General features: G+C 33.9%; 1 protein-coding gene across 1 annotated transcript in view; it reads right to left on the minus strand.

The window, feature by feature from the left end:
• Positions 1-13,031, minus strand: part of LOC128643985 (cytochrome P450 3A9) — a 607,001-nt gene extending 593,970 nt beyond the window's left edge. Inside the window, exon 1 of the mRNA XM_053696752.1 lies at positions 13,015-13,031. The gene's annotated coding sequence lies outside the window, so the exon portion shown is untranslated. The remainder of the gene's footprint in view (positions 1-13,014) is intronic.
• Positions 13,032-13,294: the final 263 nt, after the last annotated feature.

The raw sequence follows: 13,294 nt of genomic DNA on the forward strand, positions 1-13,294 counted from the left end.
TACTGTATATATGTATCACTGTATTTATGTTACTGTATATATGTTACTGTATATGTCTGTTACTGTATATATGTGTTTCACTGTATATATGTTACTGTATATATGTATGTTACTGTATATATGTGTGTTACTGTATACAGTATATGTTACTGTATATATGCTACTGTATATATGTGTTTCACTGTATATATGTTACTGTATATACGTTACTGTATATATGTGTGTTACTGTATATATGTGTGTTACTGTATATATGTTACTGTGTGTGTATATATATATATATATATATATATATATATATATATATATATATATATATATATATATATCTGTTACTGTATATATGTGTTACTGTATATATGTTACTGTATATATGTTGCAGTATATATGTTACTGTATATATGTTGGTTACTGTATATATGCGAGTGTTACTGTATATATGTTACTGTATATGTCTGTTACTGTATATATGTGTGTCACTGTATATATGTTACTGTATATATGTGTGTTACTGTATATATGTTACTGTATATGTCTGTTACTGTATGTATGTGTGTTATTGTATATATGTTACTGTATATATGTGTTACTGTATATATGTGTGTCACTGTATATATGTTACTGTATATATGTCTGTTACTGTATATATGTGTGTCACTGTATATATGTTACTGTATATGTCTGTTACTGTATATGTATGTTACTGTATGTATGTGTCACTGTATATATGTTACTGTATATGTCTGTTACTGTATATATGTGTGTTACTGTATATATGTTACTGTATATGTCTGTTACTGTATATATGATACTGTATGTATGTGTGTTACTGTATATATGTTACTGTATATGTCTGTTACTGTATATTTCTGTTACTGTATGTATGTGTGTTACTGTATATGTCTGTTACTGTATATGTATGTTACGGTATTTATGTGTGTTACTATATATATTTTACTGTATGTATGTGTGTTACTGTATGTATGTGTGTTACTGTATATATTTTACTTTATGTATGTGTGTTACTGTATATATGTTACTGTATGTATGTGTGTTACTGTATATATGTGTGTTACTGTATATATGTTACTGTATATATGTTACTGTATATATGTTACTGTATATGTCTGTTACTGTATATATGTGTGTTACTGTATATATGTTACTGTATATATGTGTGTTACTGTATATATGTTACTGTATATATGTTACTGTATATATGTCTGTTACTGTATATATGTTTGTTACTGTATGTATGTTACTGTATATGTCTGTTACTGTATGTGTGTTACTGTACATATGCTACTGTATATATGTTACTGTATATATGGGTGTTACTGTATTTATGTTACTGTATGTTTGTTACTGTATCTATGTGTGTCACTGTATATATGTTACTGTATATGTGTGTTAATGTATGTAAGTGTGTTACTGTATATGTTACTGTATATACATTACTGTATATATGTGTGTCACTGTATATATGTTACTGTATATATGTGTGTTACTGAATATATGTTACTGTATATGTCTGTTACTGTATATATGTGTGTCACTGTATATATGTTACTGTATATATGTGTGTCACTGTATATATGTTACTGTATATATGTGTGTCACTGTATATATGTTACTGTATATATGTCTGTTACTGTATATATATAACTGTATATATGTGTGTTACTGTATACAGTATATGTTACTGTATATATGTCTGTTACTGTATATATGTTACTGTATATATGTGTGTTACTGTATACAGTATATGTTACTGTATATATGTCTGTTACTGTATATATATGTTACTGTATATATGTCTGTTACTGTATATATATTACTGTATATATGTGTGTTATGTATACAGTATATGTTACTGTATATATGTCTGTTACTGTATATATATTACTGTATATATGTGTGTTACTGTATATATGTCTGTTACTGTATATATGTTACTGTATATATGTCTGTTACTGTATATGTTACTGTATATATGTGTGTTACTGTATATATGTTACTGTATATGTCTGTTACTGTATATATGTTACTGTATATATGTTACTGTATATATGTTACTGTATATGTCTGTTACTGTATACATGTTACTGTATATATGTTACTGTATATATGTCTGTTACTGTACATATGTTACTGTATATATGTGTGTTACTGAATATATGTTACTGTATATATGTTACTGTATATGTCTGTTACTGTATATATGTGTGTCACTGTATATATGTTACTGTATATATGTATGTTACTGTATATATGTATGTTACTGTATATATGTTACTGTATATATGTGTGTTACTGTATATATGTTACTGTATATGTCTGTTACTGTATATGTCTGTCACTGTATGTATGTGTGTTACTGTATATATGTGTGTTTCTGTATATATGTTACTGTATATGTCTGTTACTGTATATATGTGTGTCACTGTATATATTACTGTATATATGTTATTGTATATGTCTGTTACTGTATATATGTTACTGTATATATGTATGTTACTGTATATATTACTGTATATATGTATGTTACTGTATATATGTTACTGTATATAGGTTACTGTATATATGTGTGTGTTACTGTATGTATGTGTGTTACTGTACATATGTTACTGTATATATGTTACTGTATATGTATGTTACTGTATATATGTGTGTCACTGTATATATGTCACTGTATATATGTGTGTTACTGTATATGTGTGTAACTGTATGTAAGTGCGTTACTGTATATCTTACTGTATATATGTGTGTTGCTGTATATACGTTACTGTATATGTCTGTTACTGTATATATGTATCACTGTATTTATGTTACTGTATATATGTTACTGTATATGTCTGTTACTGTATATATGTGTTTCACTGTATATATGTTACTGTATATATGTATGTTACTGTATATATGTGTGTTACTGTATACAGTATATGTTACTGTATATATGCTACTGTATATATGTGTTTCACTGTATATATGTTACTGTATATACGTTACTGTATATATGTGTGTTACTGTATATATGTGTGTTACTGTATATATGTTACTGTGTATATATATATATATATATATATATATATATATATATATCTGTTACTGTATATATGTGTTACTGTATATATGTTACTGTATATATGTTGCAGTATATATGTTACTGTATATGTCTGTTACTGTATATATGTGTGTGTTACTGTATATATGTTACTGTATATGTCTGTTACTGTATATATGTGTGACACTGTATATATGTTACTGTATATATGTTACTGTATATATGTGTGTTACTGTATATATGTTACTGTATATGTCTGTTACTGTATGTATGTGTGTTATTGTATATATGTTACTGTATATATGTGTTACTGTATATATGTGTGTCACTGTATATATGTTACTGTATATATGTCTGTTACTGTATATATGTGTGTCACTGTATATATGTTACTGTATATGTCTGTTACTGTATATGTATGTTACTGTATGTGTTACTGTATATATGTTACTGTATATGTCTGTTACTGTATATATGCGTGTCACTGTATATATGTTACTGTATATATGTGTGTTACTGAATATATGTTACTGTATATGTCTGTTACTGTATATATGTATCACTGTATTTATGTTACTGTATATATGTTACTGTATATGTCTGTTACTGTATATATGTGTTTCACTGTATACATGTTACTGTATATATGTATGTTACTGTATATATGTGTGTTACTGTATACAGTATATGTTACTGTATATATGCTACTGTATATATGTGTTTCACTGTATATATGTTACTGTATATACGTTACTGTATATATGTGTGTTACTGTATATATGTGTGTTACTGTATATATGTTACTGTGTGTATATATATATATATATATATATATATATATATATATATATATATATATATATCTGTTACTGTATATATGTGTTACTGTATATATGTTACTGTATATATGTTGCAGTATATATGTTACTGTATATATGTTGGTTACTGTATATATGTGTGTGTTACTGTATATATGTTACTGTATATGTCTGTTACTGTATATATGTGTGACACTGTATATATGTTACTGTATATATGTTACTGTATATATGTGTGTTACTGTATATATGTTACTGTATATGTCTGTTACTGTATGTATGTGTGTTATTGTATATATGTTACTGTATATATGTGTTACTGTATATATGTGTGTCACTGTATATATGTTACTGTATATATGTCTGTTACTGCATATATGTGTGTCACTGTATATATGTTACTGTATATGTCTGTTACTGTATATGTATGTTACTGTATGTGTTACTGTATATATGTTACTGTATATGTCTGTTACTGTATATATGTGTGTTACTGTATATATGTTACTGTATATGTCTGTTACTGTATATATGATACTGTATGTATGTGTGTTACTGTATATATGTTACTGTATATGTCTGTTACTGTATATTTCTGTTACTGTATGTATGTGTGTTACTGTATATGTCTGTTACTGTATATGTATGTTACGGTATTTATGTGTGTTACTATATATATTTTACTGTATGTATGTGTGTTACTGTATGTATGTGTGTTACTGTATATATTTTACTTTATGTATGTGTGTTACTGTATATATGTTACTGTATGTATGTGTGTTACTGTATATATGTGTGTTACTGTATATATGTTACTGTATATATGTTACTGTATATATGTTACTGTATATATGTGTGTTACTGTATATATGTGTGTTACTGTATATATGTTACTGTATATATGTTACTGTATATATGTCTGTTACTGTATATATGTTTGTTACTGTATGTATGTTACTGTATATGTCTGTTACTGTATGTGTGTTACTGTACATATGCTACTGTATATATGTTACTGTATATATGGGTGTTACTGTATTTATGTTACTGTATGTTTGTTACTGTATCTATGTGTGTCACTGTATATATGTTACTGTATATGTGTGTTAATGTATGTAAGTGTGTTACTGTATATGTTACTGTATATACATTACTGTATATTTATGTTACTGTATATATGTGTGTCACTGTATATATGTTACTGTATATATGTGTGTTACTGAATATATGTTACTGTATATGTCTGTTACTGTATATATGTGTGTCACTGTATATATGTTACTGTATATATGTGTGTCACTGTATATATGTTACTGTATATATGTCTGTTACTGTATATATATAACTGCATATATGTGTGTTACTGTATACAGTATATGTTACTGTATATATGTCTGTTACTGTATATATGTTACTGTATATATGTGTGTTACTGTATACAGTATATGTTACTGTATATATGTCTGTTACTGTATATATGTTACTGTATATATGTCTGTTACTGTATATATATTACTGTATATATGTGTGTTATGTATACAGTATATGTTACTGTATATATGTCTGTTACTGTATATATATTACTGTATATATGTGTGTTACTGTATATATGTCTGTTACTGTATATATGTTACTGTATATATGTCTGTTACTGTATATATATTACTGTATATATGTGTGTTACTGTATACAGTATATGTTACTGTATATATGTCTGTTACTCTATATATGTTACTGTATATATGTGTTTCACTGTATATATGTTACTGTATATATGTATGTTACTGTATATATGTTATTGTATATATTTGTGTTACTGTATATATGTGTGTTACTGTATATATGTTACTGTATATATGTCTGTTACTGTATATATGTTACTGTATATATGTGTGTTACTGAATATATTACTGTATATATGTGTTTTTACTGTATATATGTTACTGTATATATGCCACTGTATATATATGTTACTGTATATATGTCTGTTACTGTATATATGTTACTGTATATATGTGTGTGTGTTACTGTATATATGTTACTTTATATGTCTGTTACTGTATATGTGTGTCATTGTATATATGTTACTGTATATATGTTACTGTATATATGTGTGTTATTGTATATATGTGTGTTACTGTATATATGTAACAGTATATGTCTGTTACTGTATATATGCGTGTCACTGTATATATGTTACTGTATATATGTGTGTTACTGTATATGTCTGTTACTGTATATGTATGTTACTGCATGTATGTATTACTGTATGTATGTGTTTGTATGTATGTGTTACTGTATGTATATTACTGTATGTATGTTACTGTATATGTCTGTTACTGTATATGTATGTTACTGTATGTATGTGTGTTACTGTATGTATGTGTGTTACTGTATATATGTTACTGTATATGTCTGTTACTGTATATTTCTGTTACTGTATGTATGTGTGTTACTGTATATATGTTACTGTATGTGTGTTACTGTATATGTCTGCTACTGTATATATGTGTGTTACTGTATGTATGTTACTGTATGTCTGTTACTGTATGTATGTGTGTTACTGTACATATGTTACTGTATATATGTTACTGTATATATGTCTGTTACTGTATATATGTTATTGTATATGTATATTACTATATATATGTGTGTCACTGTATATATGTTACTGTATATATGTTACTGTATATATGTCTGTTACTGTATATCTGTTACTGTATTTAAGTGTGTTACTGTATATGTTACTGTATATGTGTGTTACTGTATATATACGTTACTGTATATGTCTGTTACTGTATATATGTGTGTCACTGTATATATGTTACCGTATATATGTGTGTTACTGAATATTTGATACTGTATATGTCTGTTACTGCATATATGTGTGCCACTGTATATATGTTACTGTATATATGTCTGTTACTGTATATATGTGTTTCACTGTATATATGTTACTGTATATATGTCTGTTACTGTATATATGTGTTTCACTGTATATATGTTACTGTATATATGTCTGTTACTGTATATATGTTACTGTATATATTTGTGTTACTGTATATATGTTACCGTATATATGTGTTTTACTGTATATATGTCACTGTATATATGTTACTGTATATATGTCTGTTACTGTATATATGTTACTGTATATATGTGTGTGTTACTGTATATATGTTACTGTATATGTCTGTTACTGTATATGTGTGTCACTGTATATATGTTACTGTATATATGTGTGTTACTGTATATATGTTACTGTATATGTCTGTTACTGTATGTATGTGTGTTACTGTATATATGCTACTGTATATATGTGTGTTACTGTATATATGTAACTGTATACGACTGTTACTGTATATATGTGTGTTACTGTATATATGTTACTGTATATGTCTATTTCTGTATATGTATTGTGGCAAACCTAGCCACTTCTGGACTATAATGTAAGAAAGGTTGTCCATAGGCTGTATTATGTGCTATGTATATGTGACAGACCCTTCGGTCAGAACTAAAGAGTTAACTGTGTTCAGCTTTAAGAAGCTATTCTCTAACGACAAGGTTACTAGCCTCAACTATTGTGTACTGTCATTAAAGTTAGTGATAAACATTCCATTGTTTAATCACCTCCAGAGAGCAGACGCCTAGGTGATAAGAAAAGCTAAGTGTGTCTTGTGTTTAAGTTGTTATCTGCTAAGTAAGGTAATTCTATTGTGGCATGTCAAAGGGCGTTTGCTCTCTATCTAATGTACAAGATTCTTTCAACCCCCCAGCTGGGGTCAGATCTGCATAAATACTAGGCATAGCCTTTTAATAAATGTCATTCTGTTTTAAACCTGAAAACTGGCTGGGTCGTGAGTTATTGACTCCCAAACTGTGTTTCGTCCGGTTATTGGGAGTATTTTAATATTGCCCTCAGCTACAATTGGTGGCAAGCGTTGGGATCCGACCTTACAGCCGAAAAGCGCAATTCGTGCAATTGTAACTGCCGAATAAGAAAAGGGAATGGCAAGCAGAATACAGCGAAAGAACCGACTACCGAAGTGAATGGAGACGGATTATTCTAAGCTAAAGAGACAAACGTTAAAGGAACTGCTAGAAGCCAGGGGAAAGATAGCCAGTAGCAAACCCAAGGCTATATTAATTGCCGAGCTGATGGAGGGAGACAGAGCTCGCAGCGCTACGCCTCCAGCAGCCATGGAGGAGAACCTATACCAGAGGGAAATGAGGACCAGGCTGGAATTTTTACCCCAACCTGTACCACGGGACATGCTATCCGTGGTAATGGCAGATGTGCAGGAGTACGTGATGGCACACAGTCCGCGGAATACATCCTCCCGAGCAGAATCCATTTCGGAAGCACTCAGCAACCCAGTAAGACCCAAAATCCCATACCATGCATTTAAAATGTTTTGTGAGGAGAAGGATGAGATCGATGGATATTTACAGGATTTTGAGAGACATGATTTGGAGCAGTCCGTATGGGTGCCGGTGCTAGCAGGCAAGCTAGCCGGTAGGGCAGCGGAAGCGTATCGCGCTGTACCCAGGGAGGACAGCAAGGATTATGCTAAAGTGAAGAGAGCGATCTTGGAAAGATATGCCATTACCCCAGAGGCATACCGGCGCATGTTTAGAGGCCTGCGCAAGCCAGAAAGAGATTCACATGCAGAGTGGGCCCACAAGCTGGATCAAGCATCTCAGGGGTGGATACAGGCCAGCCAAGCTACCACCATGGAAGAATTGCGACAACTGATGCTGTTGGAGCAATTCTTTAACGGCTTGTCCCCAGAAGCCCAAGAATGGGTGAGAGATCGAAAACCCCTCACCTTAACCGAAGCAGCCAGATTAGCAGACCAGCATTTTGATGCCAGGAGGCACCATGGACTACTACCTAAGACGTATGCTCGACCCACGGGACAACCCAGTCCTCTACAGCCTAACAACCCCACAGCGGCACCTTTTCGCCCAGCCCCAGGGAATCCACCACCCCCCTCACGATACAACGGACGGGCGAATATACAATGCCACACCTGCAAGCAGTGGGGACATATGGCACGTGAGTTCACCCAAAATCGGAGCAGACAAGCTTGGAACCAGGTCAGACAGAACCTGGCCCCAAGGGCGGCTGCTCACCATTACCAAACGGAGCCAGCCGCTCATGAGATGTTGAGCACCCAAGCCGAGGAACCCCTGGGAATTCTGCATGAGGTGATGTCGGTCCGGGCCACCGATAACCGGCAACCTCACCGCCAGCTGGTGACCGTAGAGGGGAAGGAGGTCCAGGGACTTCGGGATTCGGGAGCTACTTTAACCCTGATAGCTCCCCATTTGGTGCCGGATACAGCACACACTGGCGGATCCGTCGCAGTACGAGTGGCAGGGGGAGCAGTATACCGATTGCCCACTGCTAGAGTGGAGTACAGACCCCCAGTCACCCGAGCAGCTGCCAGTTACCAAACCCCGGCGCACCGCTATACCAACACGGCCTCCGGCCACGAACTACCCTCAGAGAGCCCGGTTCAATTCGCGGGGCTACTCACAACCTATTCGGTGCTTTGGATGTAAGCAACTAGGGCACAAAAGACCAGAGTGTCCCCTAAACGCAGCGAACCAAGCACAGTCCTGGAGAAGACCCGCTGGCGGAATCCCACATAATCCTCAGCCTGCGGCCCGCTATGTAGAGGCGCCAGAATGCTGGGGCAGCCTACATGAAGCAGACCCCGTGCAAGCTGCCCACCGGAATAACCGGCAACTGGTTAAAGTGAATGGGAAGGAGGTCAGTGGTCTACGGGATACTAGTGCTACCATGACCTTGCTTCAAACGATCTTGGTGTCTGAGAAACAGCACATTGGAGACACTGTGGCTGTGAGGGTAGCAGGGGGCACTGTGTTCTGCCGACCTGTTGCCAGGGTACATTTGGATTGGGGAGTGGGCGCTAGACCTGTGAATGTGGGGGTCAAGAAGGACTTACCTGCTGATGTTCTCCTTGGAAATGACTTGGCCCCCCTTGTTTCTGCCTATGCTCCCATGGGTCCCGCTGATGTTAACCCTGTGACTACCCAAGCCCAGTCCCTCCGGGAAGAGGTACCTTTTAACCATGGTGGACTACGCCACTAGGTACCCCGAGGCCATTGCTCTCTCCAACATCCATGCAGAGACAGTAGCTGAAGCCTTAATAAAAATATTTTCCCGGGTAGGGTTACCCCAGGAGATAATATCGGATAGGGGCACCCAGTTTACCTCAGAGGTGACCCAACAACTAAAGACTGCTCTAACTAATGCGCCTGTACTTGCTGCACCCGATCCCACTAAAAGATTTCTTGTTCCCACAGACGCTTCGATGTTTGGAGTGGGGGCAGTGCTGAGCCAAGTTGGAGCAGATGGCGGAGAACACCCCGTAGCTTACTTGAGCCGAAAGTTGTTGCCCCGTGAAGTAAGCTATGCCGCCATCATAAAAGAATGCCTGGCCGTGGTGTGGGCCCTCAAAATGTTGCAGCCGTACCTGTATGGACAACCTTTTTCCTTACTCACAGATCACAACCCATTGGTGTGGCTGAACCGTGTAGCCGGGGACAATGCCAGGCTGCTGCGCTGGAGTTTGGCGCTGCAGCCCTTCGACTTTACAATCCATTACCGCCCAGGGAAACAAAACAGTAACGCCGACGGGTTATCCAGACAAACTGAACTTGAAAAGTGATCTGTGAGTACTTCCCCCGGACATCCCCAAGCCGATCCGTTGGGATCAGACTGTGTATGCCGGCTTGGTTCTGGGGGAGCATTGTGGCAAACCTAGTCACTTCTGGACTATAATGTAAGAAAGGTTGTCTATAGGCTGTATTGTGTGCTATGTATATGTGACAGACCCTTCGGTCAGAACTAAAGAGTTAACTTTGTTCAGCTTTAAGAAGCTATTCTCTAACAACAAGGTTACTAGCCTCAGCTATTGTGTACTGTCATTAAAGTTAGTGATAAACATTCCATTGTTTAATCACCTCCAGAGAGCAGACGCCTAGGTGATAAGAAAAGCTAAGTGTGTCTTGTGTTTAAGTTGTTATCTGCTAAGTAAGGTAATTCTATTGTGGCATGTCAAAGGGCGTTTGCTCTCTATCTAATGTACAAGATTCTTTCAACCCCCCAGCTGGGGTCAGATCTGCATAAATACTAGGCATAGCCTGTTAATAAATGTCATTCTGTTTTAAACCTGAAAACTGGCTGGGTCGTGAGTTATTGACTCCCAAACTGTGTTTCGTCCGGTTATTGGGAGAATTTTAATATTGCCCTCCGCTACATGTATGTTACTGTATGTATGTGTTACTGTATATAAGTTACTGTATATGTCTGTTACTGTATATGTCTGTTACTGTATATATGTGTGCTACTGTATATATGTTACTGTATATATGTGTTTTACTGTATATATGTTACTGTATATGTCTGTTACTGTATGTATGTGTGTTACTGTATATATGTTACTGTATGTATGTGTGTTACTATATATATGTTACTGTATGTATGTGTGTTACTGTATATATGTGTGTTACTGTATATATTTTCCTTTATGTATGTGTGTTACTGTATATATGTTACTGCATGTATGGGTGTTACTGTATATATGTGTGTTACTGTATATATGTTACTGTATATATCTATGTTACTGTATATATGTTACTGTATATATGTGTGTTACTGTATATATATATTACTGTATATGTCTGTTACTGTATATATGTTACTGTATATTTATGTTAATGTATGTGTGTTACTGTATATATGTTACTGTATATATGTGTGTCACTGTATATATGTTACTGTATATGTCTGTTACTGTATATATGTGTCACTGTATATATGTTACTGTATATATGTCTGTTACTGTATATGTCTGTTACTGTATATATGTTACTGTATATATGTGTCACTGTATATATGTTACTGTATATGTCTGTTACTGTATATATGTTACTGTATATATGAGTGTTACTGTATATATGTTACTGTATATGTCTGTTACTGTATATATGTGTCACTGTATATATGTTACTGTATATATGTCTGTTACTGTATATATGTTACTGTAAATATGTTACTGTATATATGTGTGTTACTGTATATATGTTACTGTATATGTCTGTTACTGTATGTATGTGTATACTGTACATATGTTACTGTATATATGTTACTGTGTATATGTGTGTTACTGTATATGTTGGTTACTGTATGTATGTGTGTTACTGTATATATGTTACTGTATATATGTGTTACTGTATATATGTTACTGTATATATGTGTCACTGTATATATGTGTGTTAATGCATATATGTTACTGTATATGTCTGTTACTGTATATATGTGTCACTGTGTATATGTTACTGTATATATGTGTGTTAATGTATATATGTTACTGTATATATTTTACTGTATATATGTGTGTCACTGTATATATGTTACTGTTTATATGTGTGTTACTGTATATGTTGGTTACTGTATGTATGTGTGTTACTGTATATATGTTACTGTATATATGTGTGTTACTGTATATGTCTGTTACTGTATATGTCTGTTACTGTATATATGTGTCACTGTATATGTTACTGTATATATGTGTGTTACTGTATATGTCTGTTACTGTATATATGTGTCACTGTATATGTTACTGTATATATGTTACTGTATATATGTGTGTTACTGTATATGTCTGTTACTGTATGTCTGTTACTGTATATATGTGTCACTGTATATGTTACTGTATATATGTGTGTTAATGCATATATGTTACTGTATATGTCTGTTACTGTATATATGTGTCACTGTGTATATGTTACTGTATATATGTGTGTTAATGTATATATGTTACTGTATATGTCTGTTACTGTATATATGTGTCACTGTGTATATGTTACTGTATATATGTGTGTTAATGCATATATGTTACTGTATATGTCTGTTACTGTATATATGTGTCACTGTGTATATGTTACTGTATATATGTGTGTTAATGCATATATGTTACTGTATATGTGTGTTACTGTATATATGTGTGTTACTGTATATATGTGTGTTACTGTATATATATCATACAGAGTGAGTTCTAGCTGCTGCATGTCAGTGTGACATTGTGACCCCCTTACCTTACCCAGTAGTGTATCCTGTGATGTGTAAGCTGTGCTTAGTGTAACTTTGAGTATATCTTTCTGTCATGTGATCTCAGGGTTGGGCACGGAAGCTGCCAGTATATACAATGTATACTCTGCCCATCCCCTGGTCACGTGCTCACTTTAGCGCCTTGTTACAAAGTTCTAGCTGCAGACTGGAGCTCCACTCTAGACCGGAAACATGTGACCTCCACTGACTCTAGACAGGAAACATGTGACCTCCACTGACACTAGACAGGAAACATGTGACCTCCAC

Source organism: Bombina bombina, unplaced genomic scaffold (genome assembly GCF_027579735.1).
Source record: "Bombina bombina isolate aBomBom1 unplaced genomic scaffold, aBomBom1.pri scaffold_78_1, whole genome shotgun sequence".
Classification (NCBI taxonomy): Eukaryota; Metazoa; Chordata; class Amphibia; order Anura; family Bombinatoridae; genus Bombina; species Bombina bombina.